The 21,271-nt window shown below is 42.4% G+C and overlaps 1 protein-coding gene and 1 pseudogene across 3 annotated transcripts in view; one reads left to right on the top strand and one right to left on the bottom strand.

Annotated features, from left to right (window-relative positions):
* Positions 1-21,271, bottom strand: part of CAMKMT (calmodulin-lysine N-methyltransferase) — a 455,076-nt gene that overhangs the window by 375,079 nt on the left and 58,726 nt on the right. The gene's annotated exons all lie outside the window — the stretch shown is intronic.
* LOC133384101 (RAC-beta serine/threonine-protein kinase-like) lies at positions 102-19,495 on the top strand (annotated as a pseudogene).

Genomic DNA, 21,271 nt, shown 5'->3' with positions numbered 1-21,271 from the left:
AGCTGGCAGAGTGGCCTTAAATGGCCCTCAGCCGCCCCGCCCCCTTGCTGCATGACACATCAGCGTGCTGGCACACTGCATGCACCAGCACACCCCCAAAGATGGCGGCCCAGGCTGCGGCCGCAAATGCCCTCCTTCGCCCGGTAAGTACCAGGCGCGGAACGGGATTCTGCTAATAGTATGGTATCGTCTGCATATCTTAAATTATTGATTTCTCCCTCCAGTTTTCACACCTCCTTCATCTTGGTCCAATCCCGCTTTCCGTATGATATGTTCTGCGTACAGATTAAATAAATAGGGTGATAAAATACACCCCTGTCTCACACCCTTTCCGATGGGGAACCAGTCGGTTTCTCCATATTCTGTCCTTACAGTAGCCTCTTGTGCAGAGTATAGGTTGCACATCAGGACAATCAGATGCTGTGACACCCCCTTCTCTTTTAAAACATTCCATAGTTTTTCATGATCTACACACAGTCAAAGGCTTTGCTGTAATCTATAAAGCACAGGGTGATTTTCTTCTGAAATCCCTTGGTCCGTTCCATTATCCAATGTTTGTTTGTGATATGATCTCTGGTGCCTCTTCCCTTTCTAAATCCAGCTTGGACGGCTGGCATTTCTCACTCCATATATGGTAAGAGCCTTTGTTGTAGAATCTTGAGCATTACTTTACTTGCATGGGACATTAAGGCAATAGTTCGATAATTACTGCATTCCCTGGGATCCCCTTTCTTTGGAATTGGCATGTATACGGAACGCTTCCAGTCTGGGGGCCATTGTTTAGTTTTCCATATTTCTTGACAGATTTTTGTCAAAATTTGGACTGATTCAGTCTCAGTAGCTTGTAGCAACTCTATTGGTATGCCATCTATTCCTGGTGATTTGTTTCTTCCAAGTATTTTAAGAGCAGCTTTTACCTCACATTCTAAAATGTCATCTTTTTTATAGAGTTCTTCAGTGTATTGCTTCCATCTTCCTTTTATTTCATCTTGGTCAGTCAGTGTGTTCCCCTGTTGATTATTCAACATCCCTACTCGTGGTTTAAATTTCCCTTTAATTTCTCTAATCTTTTGGAATAGGGCTCTTGTTCTTCCCTTGTTGTTGTCCTATTTCCATACAGTAACTATTGTAATAGTTTTCTTTGTCTCTACGTACTAGTCGCTGTATTGTTGCATTTAGGGTTCTGATCATGTTTCTCTCTCCTTTTGCTTTTGCTTTCCTTCTCTCTTTAACCATTTTAAGAGTTTCTTCAGTCATCCATTGAGGTCTTTCTTTTTAACTAGAGGTTTTTTGTTTTGTTTTTTTGCATGTTTTAGGATACTAAAATGTCATAGCACTAGTTTGGAAATGAAGTCCTGACCGACTGTGCAGATATTCTCTGCAGCATATATTTTTAAGCAGAGTCCTGCAGATCTTTACACTAGAAGGACAGGAAGCAGCTGAGGTGAGATATGGGTATAGTATAAATTTTCTCTTCTTCTCCATAAATTAAAATGGGCTACTGCTAATAAATATTTAACCAGGGCCATATACTGGAGATTCTATGCAAAACAGATGCAATTCTGCTAATGTTGCAGAATGACTTTTGAAGATGTAGCTAATCCGTCATAGGCAAAGTTCATTTTGCAATGGTACTTATCTGGTAACATTCACATCTAGTTAGTATCATATTTCAAGTAGCTGACAGGTTGTTATTACCAAACCTGCCTGCAGCCCTGATCACGCATAACCATCTTTAACATGTGTAACCATGTCACCAAAGAGACATGATAATTTTGAGATCTTGGGTGCAGAGTCATGCCATGCTATGGGGAAGTTGTACTGGATACCCTAATTAGTCGGGGCAATTAGCAAGAGTCACTGAGTCTAATTCGGATTCAAAAGAGATTCATTTATCACACAGCACCAGAATGACATCAGAGTAAAATAGCTGTGCAGCTTGAATCATGAACAGCAGGAGTACTGACTTTCCAATTTCCTGGGGGCAGCAAACCTAGGTAAAGGTGGGTGTGGGCAGTGGTTACAGTGGTATCTCAGTGGTCTCCCGCTGTATCCTGTCATTGAAATTCTCTTTTAGGATGGTCACTTTAAGATCTGCAAATGTAAATGCACATATATAGGACAAACTGGACAGTATGTACACAAGAGAAAAATGGACACTAATGTGACATTAAGAAAAGTAACACAGAAAAGCCTGTAGGGGAATATTATAATCTTCCTGGCCATTTAGTTGGAGGAGCTTTGTTTCCCCTTCATTCAGAAGGGTGACTTAGCAATATGAAATTGACTAAATTATAGCATCATGTGTGCCTTTATTTCGTAAAGGCATGGTTGTAGTCTCTGAGCCAAAAAAGAGTGCAAAACAGTTCTTCTTTTCACTTAAGACTCTTACATATCCTAAGTGAGTGCAATCACCTTTCGGGACAATTACTAACAATTGTGAAGTGTATCTTGACAGCCCCCATAGCCATACCCCCAAGGAAAATCCATAATCATGTCATTGGGATTTGATGTATCTTGTTTTTCTAACACACTGCTTTAAAACTCCACCTTAAAACACAGACTTTCAAAACAAACTACCAATAAAATCTCATAATTATGGGGCATGACTGCAATCCTGTGCATAGTTACCTGGGAGTAAGTGCCATTGAACTTAGTGGTGCTTATTTCTGCTGCGTAGGTTCAACTTGTAAAGCATGTTTGACTTTAACAAAAAATCTTCAGAAAGTTGAAATGCAACCCAAGTGTCAGATGGAGGGGTTCTCAGCATTAACAGTCCACCAGATCTTCATTTCTTATCAGGCTTCCAGGGAGGCACCCCAAAGCCATGGCACAGAGAGCAAGGAACCCCCTCTGTGTCTCCAGTTTCCAGCTTCTAGTAGACTCAAAGACACAAGCCTCTCCTAGGCTCCAGGATGGGAAGGCCCACAGCCAGGTGAGGTGGGGGAAGGGCCCACAATACCTGATGGCATGCCTCTCCCAACATGAACCCACCAGTACACTACGCTCAACATCAAAGGCCCTCCTCCGGGTGCCTACTCTGAGGGAAGCTTGGAGGATGGCAACAAGGGAGAGGGCTTTCTCAGTGGTGGCCCCCAAATTATGGAATGATCTGCCTGGCGCCAACGCTGTTATCTTTTCGGCACCAGGTCAAGACTTTCCTCTTCTCCCAGGCATTTTAGCATGTGTTTTTAAATTGCTTTTTTAAAAAATGTGTTTTTAAATTTGTATATTTGTTTTTAATGTTTTTAATTGTTGTAAACCACCCAGAGAGCTTCGGCTATGGGGCAGTATACAAATAATAATAATAATAATAATAATAATAATCTGCTCTTGAACAGGTCCATGACATGCTAATGAGGCACTTGACTGATGCAGCCAGAATCTTTAGTTTAGCAGGTGTCTCCCTTGCAGACTATATTTACTACAGGCACACAACTGTAAGCTGGAAGGGGACTCACAGATATCCACCCCCACAATCTTGTAACATGATATAGTCAACTTCCTGGCCATTCAGTTACAGATCTTAAAGTCATTAAGCTCAGGAACACAAGACCTGAACTTCAAAACAATCTCAAGATGGCACATGACTCCAGTTATACTAAAAAGAATCCAAAATGGGTTGCAGACACTAAAATAAATATTTAATAGCCATGAAGTAAAATAAACACAACAACTAATAACAAGCCACTCCTTTGCCCTTATGAAGCACATGCCTGTTTATAGTTAGTGCTCCTGGAATAGGTAGACCAGATGTGTTTCTACCTTTTGGCCTTCTTTAATGGCTAATTAAATAAAATCTATCAACAAAATACATAGGAACAGACATTAATCCCTCAAATGGTACACAATTCTATTAAAATCACAATATATGTGGTGGTAATGGCACTCACCCAAAGGCTTTAATACAGAAATTCTTAACTAGAACATTAATCAGACTTGTTCAAATACAGGATTCTATCAATCCCGCACAAAAAACAATCTTACATCAGTCTTAATTTCGTAAGTTCCAGAGATCTGGGGGGCTATCAAGAAAACAACACTTACAGCAGGAGGAAGCAAAAGCAAATTCCTAGAGAATCTGTCTTCTTCAGTGATTCAGAGGTGAGAAGGAACAGTCCAGCAGAACAAACAGGCATGCTGTTTATTTTGTTGATAGATTTTATTTAGATGGTCACTGAAGAAGACCCTAAGGCAGAAACATGTCTAGCCTATCTACTCCAGGAGCACTACTGTAATTTTAAACAAGCATGCTGTTTACTCCTGTAAGGATATAAGTGCTTTGTTATTAGTTGTGGGTTCTTTCATGTCATGGAAAGTAAATATTTATTTTAGTGTCTGCAACCCATTTTGGATTTTTACCCTTAACTTTGTTCTTTCTCATATGGTCTTTTATTACAGAAAATCAAACTTGTGTGTGTGTTTAGACAAAAAAGAACAACAAAAAAGATTGTTTCTTTGCTTATTGCAAAATCTGTTGATATTGCTAAAAACTCAATAAAAATTATAGATAGAAAGGCAGGCTCTGGCCTACAAAAGCTCATGCCAGAATAAAAACAGTCCTTAAAATCCTACAGACTCTCTTGGTTTTTATGGTAATTGAGACACACACCTGTGACAAAGTGATTATTGTCCCTGTAAAATACGTTGACAGTTTTATTTATATTTAATATTATGGAGGCTGCTGACTTACCTAGTTCGGTCTTTCCTTTCTTTACAGTACAGCCTTGCAGTCGGCTGGGCCCAACTGAGGCCTTGCAGTTTTTTACTCCAAACATGAGTGGAGTAGGGTTGCCAGGATCATGGCCTGAGACTGATCCTGTATCTTTAGGAGAAGAGAAAGTCAGCCAAGTGCAGGTGTTCTTGCAACCCTGTAATGGGAAAAACCACAAGATGGAATTCTCCCTTCCCCCTGCACAACTTTTAGAGATACAGAAGACCTCTTGGAGGCTGGGTCTAGCAACCAAGAGGTCTTCTATACCTTTAAAAGTTGTGCAGGGAGAAGGGAGAATTCCACCTTGTGGTTTTTCTCATTACAGTGTTGCAAGAACATCTGCACTTGACTGACTTTCTCTTCTAAAGATACAGGATCAGTCTCAGGCCAGGAACCTGGCAACCCTAGAGTAGAGCCAGGGTTAAGCCTAAACTATTTTGTGAGGGCCACAGGCCCTTTAAGGCAGGGTATAAATTCTTAGCACACACACACAAACAGGAACAAAGCCCCATTGAGTAGTGGTTGGCCGCCATGGCCTTATAGGTCCCTTCCAGCTCTACTGTTCTATGATACTATGAATCATGGAAATTGCAGCATGACACAACAGAGAGATGGGGCAGTCCTGTGCTGCAACCACTGTTATACCTGACTCCATCATGTGAACCTATCAATCCTGCCTGGCACTGGCTGCCCAGAGGGGGAACTGGGGAAATCCAGGGGGGCTTGAACCCCGCAGCCTCCCCCAAAGTTTACACCTATGACAAAAATGATGTAATTTCAGAGAGTAAAAATTGTACACACACCCCACCCTGACTGGACCAATCACACTTTACTTAATTCTTTGACAGAGACAGATGGAGATGGGGAATATCACTGTTACCATGCAAAGAGGCAAGAAGTAGCACTAGGAAACTGGGTCTGAATCCTAGCAAGACGCTAGGGTTGGTGGTTCCCGAGTTCAGATAATTGGTCAGTTGCCTGCTTTGGATCGGGTCATACTCCCTTTGAAAGAGCAGGTTCATAGTCTGGGGGTGCTCATAGATCAGTGGCTAGGAGTGCCTTTTACCAGCTTTGGCTGATAAGACAGCTGCAGCCGTTTCTGGACTGGGATAGCCTGACCACTGTTGTCCATGCTCTGGTAACCTCCAGGCTGGATTACTGTAATGCGCTCTATGTGGGGCTGCCCTTGAGGTCGGTCTGGAAGCTGCAGCTGGTGCAAAATGTGGCAGCGAGACTGCTCACTGGGGCAGGGTATCACCAACATGTCACCCAGCTGCTGAAAGAATTGCACTGGCTGCCCATTAACTACCAGGCGCAAAAGTGGAGTGTGGAGCATCCACAAAAGGAGGAAAAAAAGGAGGTAAAAAACCAGAATGCTCAAAAGAAGTTTATTACTCTGTACAAAAAGTACTATGTTATACTTAAAATCATTTGAAAACACGACAATATCTTTATAAAAAATCAGAGCCCAAAAATACTTGAACATGTATATTTTTGCAAATACAATATAGCAAAATTCTTTGTAGAAGCTCTAAGCCCAACGCGTTTCAGCTTGTGGAACCAAGCCTTCATCAGGGGACACATAGATTCTTCATCAAATTGTTATAGTCAATTCTCACTAATAGTTATATTATAACTTCTATTCTGTGGAGACCTTCTTGAGTTGAAGGTCTCCACAGTCAAGAAGGTCTCCACAGAATAGAAGAATTTTGCTATATTGTATTTGCAAAAATATACATGTTCAAGTATTTTTGGGCTCTGATTTTTTATAAAGATATTGTCGTGTTTTCAAACGATTTTAAGTATAACATAGTACTTTTTGTACAGAGTAATAAACTTCTTTTGAGCATTCTGGTTTTTTACCTCCTTTTTTTCCTCCATTAACTACCAGGCCAAGTTCAAGTTTCTAGTTTTGGTGTACAAAGCCCTATACAGCTCGGGACCAGGATACCTGAAAGACTGCCTTATCCCTTATATACCCAGTCGATCACGCACTCTGCAGGTGAAGGCCTCCTGCAGAAACAATCTTATCAGGAGGTATGTTCCGCACAACATAGGAAACGGACCTTTAGTGTAGTGGCACCTACCTTTGGAATTCCCTCTCCTGAAATATTAGACGGGCCATCTCTGCTATCTTTTCAACGCCTACTGAAGACCTTCCTCCTTCAACAAGCCTTGTAAGTAGAGACCTTATCCCAGTCGGTGTCTGTGTTGGAATTGCTTTTTAATATGTCTTTAAACCTCCTTTTTTAAAAAAAATATGTTTTTAAACCTTTTTTAAAAAGATGTATATTAAAGGTTTTTTAAAAAATGTTTTTATAGATGTTTTGTTTTAATGTGTTTCAGAGTCTGTTTTGATGATGTTTTTGATGATGCTGAAAAACAAAGTCCAGAGGGTCACATCACTCGAAAATGCTTGGAAGTTGTTTAAAAACACTATATTAGAAGCTCAACTGGAGTGCATACCGCAGATCAGAAAAGGTACCGCCAGGGCCAAGAAGATGCCAGCATGGTTAACGAGCAAAGTCAAGGAAGCTCTTAGAGGCAAAAAGTCTTCCTTCAGAAAATGGAAGTCTTGTCCAAATGAAGAAAATAAAAAAGAACACAAACTCTGGCAAAAGAAATGCAAGAAGACAATAAGGGATGCTAAAAAAGAATTTGAGGACCACATTGCTAAGAACATAAAAACCAACAACAAAAAATTCTATAAATACATTCAAAGCAGGAGACCATCTAGGGAGACAATTGGACCCTTGGATGAGAAGGGAGTCAAAGGTGTCCTAAAGAACGATAAGGAGATTGCAGGAAGCTAAATGAATTCTTTGCATCTGTCTTCACAGTGGAAGATATAGGGCAGATCCCTGAACCTGAACTAACATTTGCAGGAAGGGATTCTGAGGAACTAAGACAAATAGTGGTAACGAGAGAGGAAGTTCTAAGCTTAATGGATAATATAAAAACTGACAAATCACCGGGCCCGGATGGCATCCACCCGAGAGTTCTCAAAGAACTCAAAGGTGAAATTGCTGATCTGCTCACTAAAATATGTAACTTGTCCCTCGGGTCCTCCTCCGTGCCTGAGGACTGGAAAGTGGCAAATGTAACGCCAATCTTCAAAAATGGATCCAGAGGGGATCCCGGAAATTACAGGCCAGTTAGCTTAACTTCTGTCCCTGGAAAACTGGTAGAAAGTATTATTAAAGCTAGATTAACTAAGCACATAGAAGAACAAGCCTTGCTGAAGCAGAGCCAGCATGGCTTCTGCAAGGGAAAGTCCTGTCTCAGTAACCTCTTAGAATTCTTTGAGAGTGTCAACAAGCATATAGATAGAGGTGATCCAGTGGACATAGTGTACTTAGACTTTCAAAAAGCGTTTGACAAGGTACCTCACCAAAGGCTTCTGAGGAAGCTTAGCAGTCATGGAATAAGAGGAGAGGTCCTCTTGTGGATAAGGAATTGGTTAAGAAGCAGAAAGCAGAGAGTAGGAATCAACGGACAGTTCTCCCAATGGAGGGCTGTAGAAAGTGGAGTCCCTCAAGGATCGGTATTGGGACCTGTACTTTTCAACTTGTTCATTAATGACTTAGAATTAGGAGTGAGCAGTGAAGTGGCCAAGTTTGCTGACGACACCAAATTGTTCAGGGTTGTTAAAACAAAAAGGGATTGCGAAGAGCTCCAAAAAGACCTCTCCAAACTGAGTGAATGGGCAGAAAAATGGCAAATGCAATTCAATATAAACAAGTGTAAAATTATGCATATTGGAGCAAAAAATCTGAATTTCACATATACGCTCATGGGGTCTGAACTGGCGGTGACCGACCAGGAGAGAGACCTCGGGGTTGTGGTGGACAGCACGATGAAAATGTCGACCCAGTGTGCGGCAGCTGTGAAAAAGGCAAATTCCATGCTAGCAATAATTAGGAAAGGTATTGAAAATAAAACAGCCGATATCATAATGCCATTGTATAAATCTATGGTGCGGCCGCATTTGGAATACTGTGTACAGTTCTGGTCGCCTCATCTCAAAAAGGATATTCTAGAGTTGGAAAAGGTTCAGAAGAGGGCAACCAGAATGATCAAGGGGATGGAGCGACTCCCTTACGAGGAAAGGTTGCAGCATTTGGGGCTTTTTAGTTTAGAGAAAAGGCGGGTCAGAGGAGACATGATAGAAGTGTATAAAATTATGCATGGCATTGAGAAAGTGGATAGAGAAAAGTTCTTCTCCCTCTCTCATAATACTAGCACTCGTGGACATTCAAAGAAGCTGAATGTTGGAAGATTCAGGACAGACAAAAGGAAGTACTTCTTTACTCAGCGCATAGTTAAGCTATGGAATTTGCTCCCACAAGATGCAGTAATGGCCACCAGCTTGGATGGCTTTAAAAGAAGATTAGACAAATTCATGGAGGACAGGGCTATCAATGGCTACTAGCCATGATGGCTGTGCTCTGCTACCCTAGTCAGAGGCAGTATGTTTCTGAAAACCAGTTGCCGGAAGCCTCAGGAGGGGAGAGTGTTCTTGCACTCGGGTCCTGCTTGCGGGCTTCCCCCAGGCACCTGGTTGGCCACTGTGAGAACAGGATGCTGGACTAGATGGGCCACTGGCCTGATCCAGCAGGCTCTTCTTATGTTCTTATGTTCTTATATTTTAAAGCATTTTTATTGCTTTTGCTTGCTGCCCTGGGCTCCTGATGGGAGGAAGGGTGGGATATAAATCAAATAAATAAATAGGAATCTGGCTGGCGGCAACAGAGGCCTAGACACACCTAGAGAAGCTTAAATGCAAATAACATTTATTTAGGCCATCTGCAGGAAGAAAAGACAGTGAGATCCAGGAAATGGAGGTGAGAGAGAGAAATAGAAGGGGTAAAGGGCTGCAAGTTACCTGTTCCAAGGGGTGGAGAGCAAAAGAGATACGTTTCTAGGATTTCACTGTAACTGGAGGATTTAGGGTAAGGGCTATAGACCAAAATTCATAGAGCAGCTAGGTATAAATTTGTGGGTTTTCAGACATCCTTAGAATTCTCGAAAAAGGCTGTGATGCAGGGAGGGAGGGGAGCCAAAGGTAGCCAAGTGTGTGTTGGTTGCCCTTAAGCCTCACACAATGCAATTTCCAAGAACCCTCATAAAATGGATAAAATAAAATAATGACTAAGAGGGAAAACATGCGCTTTGTGTTCCTTTTGGGTCCCTAAATACTCCAAGAAAACAACAAACCTGGAGAGGAGGCAAGGAAAGGCAGTAGAGGACTGGAGTTACATGGGTTTGGAACAACCTGTATAAAGGCTTCTGTAGAGGTCAGGCAGCCACTGGATCAAGTTGAACTCCTGGAAGTCTGGGCAAATTGAACATCTACTTGTAGGGGCAGTGCTTGTTGGAAGGAAGGCTTTTGTTCTTACCAGGGCTAATTAATGACCAAACAGAGGTGTATGCTTATGCTGCCAGGGCAAATAGATCAGGTGCTGAGTTAGATTATCTGCACACATCCAGAACTCTTGCTCTTCTCAGACACAGAGGACAGGTTTGTGCTCTATTAATGAGAATAGACATGGTTTGCTTCCAGTTGCTCATGCTAAAAAGGCCAAGGAGTGTGCCCAAGCACCTGGGTAATACAGATATGACCAAACGACATAGAAATGGCATAAAACCATGCTACACTGAGTCCTGCTTCTGCATCTCTCACCATGCCACTTGTTTCTACATTACTCTGTTAGAAGGAAGGTGACAAACATCTGCAAATTAAAAGAAACAAAGAACCTCACAGCATGTTATTTTTTTATTCCATTACCATTTAACTCCAGCCTTTACATTTTTCCCTACACCCATATACCTGACAACCAAGAATCACAGTCCACACACCTAGCCAAGTGGGCTCTAGTCCACAAAAGCTGATGCCAAAATAAAATGTGTTAGCTTTTTTAAGGTGCCATAAGGTTCTTTGTTCTTTTTGCTGCAAACAGACTAACTCAGCTGCCCCTCTCTGAAAATCTGCAATGCAATAGCGCTTACAAATGTTGTTGGGACACACTGCCTGGGATCAGCAGGCAGCACAGAGCCAACACTACAGGTTGTTGTGATGTCATGTGGCAGCAACAGCCCTTTGCATCTATTTTTTAGACATGAAACAGCGTAAGAGTAAAGACAACATTTGATTAAGTAGTGGTGAAGGGTTTAAAAAACCAGCTAGGTATGTGAATCAGGAAGGAGATTTGCTTTCACCATCCAAATATCTCCCCCTCCCCTCCCCTCCCCTCAAGAAGGAACAGAGCAGTGAGGCTAGAGTTTGTCCACTTCCCAGTCATGGGTCACAAATATATGTGAAAGATAGCAAATTTCTTAACCCATACCAGCTAGAATGAATTACTTCTGTACAATCTCAATATGCGTTCATTAAAAGAGCAATCATTTTTACAAAGGCTCTGATGTTTAATATTAGGGAACCAATTACTGTCTCTATTTAAGGAAACTCCTGAAACTGTACGATAAAAAAAAGTTGACAGGCAAAAATATTTTAGTCACAGCTTTGAATTTCAGAAGGCATGTATCAGCAAAATCCATCTGCATAGTTAGCATGCCTTTAGCTTTAACTTGGTAATTAGAAATCCAAATACGGCAATACAGCTACCTGTGCATCTCAGTCTTGCAGCTAAGCTGAAGTACAATAAACTACTTTTGCTTTTGCAAAATGTTTGAAGGAGAGTGTGTATTTTACCTCAGTGCATGTCCTGATGTTGAAGGTCCTGGGTGTATGAGGCCTGTAATATTTGCTGGATTTGAAATGAACCACAAATGCTGGTTAGAAGGAACAAACTTTACTTCACAGTGTGTTGCTGCATAACCAAAAACTCTACTTTTGTTTTCCTACTGGTCCCACCCCCAACTGATTCCCCCATACAATTACTTCTAATTCACTTGAGTTCCTACTCACATTACATCTCCCTTTTTTATTTTTAAGAAAAATATAGAAACTACTGTCTATATCGAATTGGTTTTCTGATCACTCTGCCTCTTGATGTAGTAACAGGTAACTCAGAGTCCAAAATCTTTTCTGGTATATCACTGGCACTTTGTGCTACAGCTGTTCCACTTTTGTTTTCTTGAGACTCTGATAGGTCTACCTCTGATGGAGCTGCAGTTGCAGTCTCAGTAGTCTCATCCATTTTTGGTTCACAACTTGGAGTGCTTTGAAGATCTCTTCTGTTCCTTCGGTAGACAGCTAAATCATCAGTCTGAACCAAATATGATCCTGGAGTCATGTTTTATCCAGTCACTCACGCTGGTTTCCACACTCCATTTTGCCGAACATTTACAGAATCACCAACCTGCAAAGGTGGTAAAGGCTTTGAACCTTTGTCAAAGTAAAGCTTCTGTTTTTCTTGTCTTCTCTTCAGATGTGTCTGTATGTCACCTTTTACCTGCTGAGGTAGTAACAACGGTGCTGAGGTAGGCAACCTGGTTCTTAAACGTCTCCCCATTAAAAGTTGTGCAGGTGAGGCTGTATCTACTGTAGGCGTATTTCTGTAATCCAATAAACTAAGATAAGGATCTGTGTTATTCAGACTAGATTTCTTAAGAATCCTCTTTACTGTTTGGATCGCTCTTTCTGCCATTCCATTTGATTGAGGAAATAGTGGACTGGATGTTGTGTGAACAAAGTCCCAATCTTTGGCAAACATAAAGTATCTAGAGCAAAACTGAGGGCCATTACTGTCAAAGATCCATCCCCCTGGGGTTCCTTACCCTCAGTACTCCAAGGGGGTTCTTTGATTCTGAGAACAGTCCCCACCCCACTGGGTTCCCACTTCTCAGGCACACTCCTCCCTTTCCACGGAAGTAATTACCCCTGGTATTCACTGCCACCACCCTTCTTTCTAAATTCTTCCCCTGAGTGAAGGGGCCTCAGAGAAGTATGTGATTTTAGAGGGATTTACCCTCACTAATCAATCCGTAGCGTTCAGCCTTCCAGCACTAGATTTAAATCCTTAGTTCCAAGCCAATACACACCTTTTATACAAAGATTGTTTATTTAAGAGTAGATACGTTGGTATACACAAGAGGAGAAATAGCAGTTTGATTCCTTAAAGCTAATCACCCTCAGGTGGGCTACACGGTCATTGGCATAACAAAAGGAGATATGTTCAATACAGACACGAACAAAAGAAAGACTATCCTAACTAGGATCCTATACTTACATCCAGGTAACTCTATTCTTTCGTGGAGCAGCCGGGTTCCCAAAAGGCTGTCCCTGTTACACGTCAGCGAGTCGAGGTCGATGGAACAAGAGGGAATTCTCTTTTGAAAGAACCTTCTTCATATTTATGGGGTTTTTTTCCTCAACAAGGAGGGGGGACCGTAAATAGCCATATCCTGTCCCTGCTGGCGTTCCCTTCCTTTGAAGCCTTTGAAGATTGAGAGAGCTAGACAGAATCATCCAGGTGTCCCGATCTACAACATCCCCTCTTCCTGACTTTTAATCCCAGGAAGCTGATAAGGGGCAACACCTAAGAAGCAGTTGCATTTCCTTGCAAGGTTGTAAATTGCCTGTCTGACACTGAGCTTCGGATCTTCCCCAGTAGGGAATCTTAAGGAAGACACAGGCTCCCAGAATTCTCTCTGGTTGCCTCACTTCAGCTTGACCAAAGTTAGCTATTCTTGACAATTATCACTGACAACCTCTTCAGGTATACCATGTCTTGCAAATATAGATTTGCAGTGTAAAATTACTGATCTACTTGTAGTGTCTTCAAGCAAACATATTTCCACATATTTTGAATAATAATCAACGAAAAGTAGATAGTTCTTTCTTTCAAATTCAAACAAGTCCATTCCTAGCTTCTGCCAAGGTCTTCTTGGAATTTCATGAGGTAACATTGGTTCTTTTTGGTTTTTATTTCTGAAGGTGTGACATGTGGTACATGACAGTACCAATTCTTCAATTTGGGCACACATACCTGGCCAATATACAGCTTCTCGTGCCTGCTTTTTACATAATTCAACACCCAGATGACTCTCATGTATAATATTCAATATCTCTTTCCTCAAATCTTGTGGTACTACGATTCTGTCACTTTGAAAAACGAGTCCATCATGAACACTTAATTCCTCTCTGTGATTCCAATAAACACGTATACACTCTGGAACTTCTACTCTTCTATCTGGCCACCCCTGCAGAATGGCATTTTTCAGGATTTGCAAAATGCTATAATTTTCAGTAGCCACCTGAAATTCTTTCAGTTTTGATTCGGAGATTGATAAATAAGATAACATGAGGTTAACAGCAACCTCAGCTTCTTCAGAACTTATTCCTTCACCCTGTTCAAGATATGTCCTGGAAAGGGTATCAGCAATGATTAATTCTTTGCCTGGTCTATAGTGCACTTGTAATTGATATTTCTGCAGTGTTAACTGCCATCTTTGGATTCTTGGAGGTACATTATGCAAAAGTTTTATGAACATTTCCTCCAATGGTTTGTGGTCCGTTTCCACAGTCACTTTTTTGCCATAGAGAAATTGATGGAATCTTGTGCATCCAAACACTATTGCCAACATTTCCTTTTCTATTTGAGCATAGTTCTATTGGGCCGCAGTCATTGCTTTAGAAGCATATGCAACAGGTGCACCTCTTTGCAACAGTACAGTACCTAAGCCTGTAGAACTAGCGTCCACTGACAGAGTTACAGGTTCTTTCACATTATAATATTTCAAAACAGGAGCTTTTGTTAATAGTTCTTTCAACTGTGTGAATGCTGTTTCATGAACTGACATCCAGCAAAATTCAACGTCTTGGGCCAACAGCTGTCTTAAACGGGTTGTTACTGTTGCCAAATTTGGGATAAACTTTGCTAGGTAAGTCACCATTCCTAGAAATCTATGAAGATCAGCTTTGTTACTTGGGCTGGGCATTTCAGTGATGCCCTCTATTTTAGATGAATCAGGTTTTAGTCCTTCTTTGGTTAAGATGTGTCCTAGATATTTTATTTCAGTCACAGCAAATTTGCATTTCACTTTGTTCAATTTCAGATTCCTCTCTCAGCACCAGTCCAGAACTCTCTTCAGTCTCTCATTATGTTCTTGTTTGGTCTTCCCCACACCAGGATATCATCTATGTAGCATGTGACCCCATCAATACCCTCAAATGTCTGTTGGATCATCCTCTGATAGACCTCAGGAGCTGAAGAGATACCAAATGGCATTCTTGTAAATCGGTACCTGCCAAAAGGTGTATTAAATGTACATAGCCTGAAACTGTTGTCATCTAGCTGAATTTGCCAGAATCCACTACTGGCATCAAGAACCGCAAACAATTCTGCTTCTGCTAGCTAACTGGTAATTTCTTCTACAGTAGGCAATTGAAAATGTTCTCTTAAAATTGCTTTCTTCATATCTCTTGGATCTAAACATATTTTTATCTGGTCCCGGCCAGGCTTGTCTACAACCACAATTGAATTCACCCACTCTGTAGGTTCTTTTACCTTAACTATGACTTTTAATTGCTCCATACGAATCAGTTCCTTTTGGACTTTATCCCTTAGTGCCACTGGAACCTTCTGAGGTGCATGAATTACAGGTGGAACCTGTGGGTTGATTTTGATGGGGTATTTCTCTGGTAAGCAACCTAAGCCTTCAGATACATCTTTGTATTCAACTGCAACATCCCATTGATCTACTGGAGCTCTTTTCATTAAATTAACTCTTTGCACCAAATTTAAATTAGTCACAGCCCGGAGACCGAGTACAGCTTGTGCATCAAAGTCTACTATGTGAAATTCCAACTCAGCTCTGTGATCTTTATATTTGCAATCCAGGTTACATTTACCAGACACATGTAGTCTTTCTCCAGAGTAGGTTATTAATCTGGCATTTGAATGCTGAAGTGGTTCAGCTTGCAAGGCTTTGTATGTTTTTAAAGACATTGCATTAGCCTGTGCTCCTGTGTCAATCGGTCACATACTTGTGATCATTTATGAGATCCACACACCATTCATCTTCCTGAGCTGTAGAATTCAATGTGCCAATGAAGAAATCATGAGCATTTTTAGCTGTATCTGCTACTGAGAACATTTGTCTGCGTTGAAGTTTTCTATCTCTAATTGATTGATTGATTGATTGATTGATTGATTGATTGATTGATTGATTGCACTTGTATACCACCCCATAGCCGAAGCTCTCTGGGCGGTTTACGGCAATAAAAACCATTAAAACAAATACACAATTAAAAAAACGTATTTTAAAAACAATTTAAAACACAATTTTAAAATTCAAAACAATATAAAAACAATTTAAAAACACATGCTAAAATGCCTGGGAGAAGAGGAAAGTCTTGACCTGGCGCCAAAAAGATAACAGTGTTGGCGCCAGGCGCACCTCATCAAAAAAATCATTCCATAATTTGGGGGCCACCACTAAGAAGGCCCTCTCCCTTGTTGCCAGACTCCCAGCTTCCCTCCAAGTAGGCACCCGGAGGAGGGCCTTTGATCTTGACCATAGTGTACAGGTGGGTTCGTATTGGGAGAGGCGTTCGATCAGGTATTGTGGTCCCAAGCCATGTAAGGCTTTATAGGTCAAAACCAGCACCTTGAATCGAGCTCGGAAACATACAGGCAGCCAATGCAAGCGGGCCAGAATCGGTTTTATATGTTCGAACCGTCTGGTCCCTGTTACCAATCTGGCCGCTGCATTTTGCACAAGCTGCAGTTTCCGAACCATCTTCAAAGGCAGCCCCACGTAGAGTGCATTGCAGTAATCTAATTTGGAGGTTACCAGAGCATGGACAACTGAAGCCAGGTTATCCCTGTCCAGATAGGGACGTAGTTGGGCCACCAACCGAAGTTGGTAGAAGGCACTCCGTGCCACCAGGGCTACCTGAGCCTCAAGTGACAGAGATGGTTCTAGGAGAACCCCCAAGCTACGAACCTGCTCCTTCAGGGGAAGTGCAACCCCATCCAGAACAGGTTGGACATCCACCATCTGGTCAGAAGAACCACCCACTAACAGCATCTCAGTCTTGTCTGGATTGAGCCTCAGTTTATTAGCCCTCATCCAGTCCATTGTCACAGCCAGGCACCGGTTCAGCACATTGACAGCCTCATCTGAAGAAGATGAAAAGGAGAAATAGAGCTGTGTGTCATCAGCATACTGATGGCAACGCACTCCAAAGCTCCGGATGACCGCACCCAACGGTTTCATGTAGATGTTGAACAGCATGGGGGACAGAACTGACCCCTGCGGAACCCCATACTGGAAAGTCCAGGGTGCCGAGTAATGTTCCCAAAACACCTTCTGGAGGCGACCTGCCAAGTAGGAGTGGAACCACTGCAATGCAGTACCTCCCACTCCCAACTCAGCTAGTCTCCCCAGAAGGATACCATGGCCGATGGTATCGAAAGCCGCTGAGAGATCAAGGAGAATCAACAGAGTCACACTCCCCCTGTCTCTCTCCCGACAAAGGTCATCATACAGGGCGACCAAGGCTGTTTCTGTGCCAAAACCAGGCCTGAAACCCAACTGAAATGGATCCAGATAATCGGTCTCATCCAAGAGTGTCTGGAGCTGGCCTGCAACCACTCGTTCCAGTTTGCCACATCTTCTGCATTCCTTCCCATTTGCAGGACAAGCATTTATGTCATGATGACTGATGCCACACTTGTAGCAGGCCTTTGCTGCTTCTACAGGCCTCTGTGGCATTTCCTTTTCTTGGGGGCTGGTAGTAGTGCCAGGGCTCCATTTGCTCTGAGGCTGGCTTACTTTTGGCTTTTCAAAGGTACTTTTGCCCTGTAAGGCATCCATTTGTTTTTCTGTTGCCTCAAAATCTTTCATCTGTTTTGCAGTCACTTCTTCCGCCCTGCATATATTCACTGCACACTCAAGGATTAAATCACTCTCTCTCAGTAACTTGGCTTTCAATCTGTCTTTCTGAATGCCACACACTATGCGATCCTTAATAAGAGAATCACACAGCTCCCCAAATTCACAGGTCTGAGCCAAAAGCTTCAAATCCGTCACATATTGGTCTGTCCTTTCTCCTTCCCTCTGTATTCTAGTGAAGAACCTGTGCCTTTCATAAGTAACATTGCTTCTGGGCACACAATATGCTTCAGATTTATTCATCAAAACTTGAATTTTATTTTTATCTGCATCATCATCAAACTGGAAAGTATTAAATACCTCTCTTGCTTCTTCATCTGCCACATGCAGAAATAATGCTGACTGGAGTCTCTCATCTTTCTATCTGCTCCACTTGCAATGCAGTACAATTCAAACCCTTGCTTCCATCTTCTCCAGTTCTCTGCTGCATTTCCTTCAAACACCAACGTTCCTGGAGGCTTTAGCTGGTCCATTTTTCGCTGCCTTATGTTTTTAGGTAGTCTTCTGACACCATGTAATATTTGCAGGATTTGAAATGAACCACAAATGCTGGTTAGAAGGAACAAACTTTACTTCACAGTGTGTTGCGGCATAACCAAAAACTCTACTTTCATTTTCCTACTGGTCCCACCCCCAACTGATTCCCCCATACAATTACTTCTAATTCACTTGAGTTCCTACTCACATTACAAGGCCTATCCCAAGTCCAGCTAAGCAATATACTAAATACAAAACTTTGTTACTGACACCATCAGATGGTCCTAGAACAGTTACGAAGTGGTCAATAGGCCACCAGCAGCAAGATGGCTGTCTGAATAGTACACACCAATAAAAGGCTCTTAAAAGGACCAGGAACTATGTGATCACCAACCACACATTAAAAGAGGATCCTGATGACAGGAATTCTGGGATAGGGATGGGCTTGGAGCAAAAGATTAGGGACAAAACACAAGATTCTTCTAGGGATTTACCATCATTCATCAGAAAGAGACAGAAATTAAGAGTGGCTGAGTTCTAGGTTTACTAGGAACACTTTAGAGATTTTCTTCTCTATAAGCACCAGGGGACGGGGGGAAGAGAGAGAGAGAGAGAAAGCTTAACTGAGTACACTCAGGTTTGCTCCAGTACTCCACCTATAGTACTAAAGGAAAACAAGACAAAATGCCCTGAATCACACCAGAATGAAGAACAGGAAAAAGATAGCTGGAGTAAAACAAAAAGACACTCAGGCCCACTGCAGATGTGAGCTGTCCAATCTTCTAATATTGATTAGTGACATGGTGGTGAAGACGGGGCTGAGGGACTAGTGGGAACGATGGTGGCAGCAGAGGGTCAGCAGCCCAGCCACAGCTCAGGTAGCAGAATCTAGTGCTAATGAGCGGAAGGAGTGGATCCAGGCCATTCAGATGGCTGCCAACAGCATAAAGAACCAGGAACCAGTAAAGGACAGGCTGTACCACAAGTATGGCTCTTCCAGTGAAACGAGCTGAGGAGATAGCATTGGCCAAGACACCCATGAATGGCTTTGACTATCTGAAACTCCTTGAGAAGAACACTTTTGGGAAGGTCATCCTCATGCGGGAGAAAGCCACAGGATACCGCTAAGCCATTAAGACCCTGCACAAAGAAATTATCCCTGCTAAGGATGAAGCAGCCCTCACCACCACACACAGCTGATTCCTACAGAACCCAATACATCCTTCTCTTGTGGTATTGAAATATGGTTTCCAGACCAATGACCATCTCTGCTTCGTCATAGAATATGCCAATGGATGGGAGCTATTTTTTCACCTTTCAAGGGAGTATGTCTTCACAGAGGACTGTGCCTGTTTCTACAGAGCTGAGATTGTTTCTGCCTTCAAATACCTGCACTCCCATGGCATAAGTTACCATGACATCAAATTGGAAAATCCCTAAAGTGTTCCTATTAACAGGTCGCAAATACCCCCTTCACAGGAAATTGGTGGAGAATGTTGCACTGCGTGTAATTGTGTTGCTTAATTTCATTTAAAAGCAGCACCACAGCAGCAGAGTAACAGCAGATGTTGAAATGCGAGTGTGCCAGCGTGTGCATGCGTTTGCCTAAGAAAGCAGGCTTTTATCCTGCATCAGCATCACTGAGACTTGAGACTTAGTAAAATAATTAAAGCTACTTCATTTATAGAAATGCATTATAGATAGAAAAGCAAACCTAGTTCTAACAAACTAAGTTGGAGGCGTAACGCCCAGGTGCGGGAGTTAGCCCCATGCTTGGAGAGAGCAGAGACAAAGGGATGTCTCCTCTCTCCCGGACAGTCAGAGGACAAAGGAGTGGAAAAGGCAGAAGGAGGAGGGGCAGGTAAGCTTCCCTAAAGACGTAACAGTCTAAGGACAGAAGGAAGTCAGTCAGAGCATCACAGGTAAAGGTAAACAAGCCTATCCATCTGGAGGATCCTAGTTCTATCTTCCCTCTGGAACATAGACAAAACAACAAAACAGGAGTTGCTCTTGCCCCACTTCCAATAGAGAAAGCTGTGGTGGGGCAGCTGCGAGCATTCCTGGATGACACTGATTCTTTTGATCCATTCTAATCTAGGTTCAGGCCTGGCCATGGGACTGAATCAGCCTTGGCTGCCCTGATGAATGCTCCTTTACAGAGAGCAAAACAGCAGGAGTGTGACCTTGCTCCTGCTTCTCTGTCTCTCTATGGCTTTTTATACCATTGACCACTGTATCCTCCTGGACCATCTCCATGGAATTGGAATTGTGGGCATTGTGTTACAGTGGTTCCAGTCCTACCTACTGAACCAAGTCCAGAGAGTAGCATTGGGTGATTATTATTTGCCCTCCCCGGCAATTGTGCTGTGGGGTGCCACAGAGTACCATCTTATCCCTGATGTTATTTAATATAAATATGAAGCTTCTGGGAGCAGTCATTAGGAGTTTAGGGGCAAGGTGTCATGAGTATGCTGATGACACTCAGCTCTACTTCTCCATAACATCTGAATCAAGAGAGGCTGTGGGGGCCCTGGACCGGTGCCTGGACATAGAAGCTGTGCTTGAATCCTGGCAAGATGGAGACACTGTGGGTGAGTGGTTCCCGTGGTGTGAGAAATTGCCTGCCCTGGATGGGGCTGCACTCCCCCTGAAGGGGCAGGTACATAGTGTGGGGGTGCTTCTCAATCCAGCTGTTTCTCTGGAGGCCCAAGTTGTCTCAATAGCTAGATGTGCCTTTTATCAGCTGCACTACTACTACGGTCATTCTTGGACTGGGAGAGCTTGGCCACAGTAGGTTCAGGCATCAGTGACTTCAAGACTGGATTACTGCAATGCATTCTATGTGGGGCTTCCCTTGCACTTGACCTGGAAATTGCAATTAGTGCACAATGCTGCAGCCAGATTGTTCACGGGAGTGAGACCTGTCAGCATATAACACCTCTGCTCAAAGATCTGCACTGATTGTCAATTTGTTACCAGACCAAGTTTATTATTATTGTTGTTGTTGTTTTATTATTATTTTATTATTATTATTATTATTGAATTTATTTCCTGCCCTTCCTCCCAGAAGGAGCACAGAGCACTTAACACTAAAAGCATTCTAAAACATCTTAAAAGCAAAAGGCTTTAAAACATATTAAAACAAAACATCCTAAAAACATCTTTTGAAAAAACAGCTTCAAAAAACCTTAAAAAGCAATTCCAGCACAGATGCAG

This window comes from Rhineura floridana, chromosome 4 (genome assembly GCF_030035675.1).
Source record: "Rhineura floridana isolate rRhiFlo1 chromosome 4, rRhiFlo1.hap2, whole genome shotgun sequence".
NCBI classification, from domain to species: Eukaryota; Metazoa; Chordata; class Lepidosauria; order Squamata; family Rhineuridae; genus Rhineura; species Rhineura floridana.
This window is presented reverse-complemented; position numbering and strand designations above follow the sequence as displayed.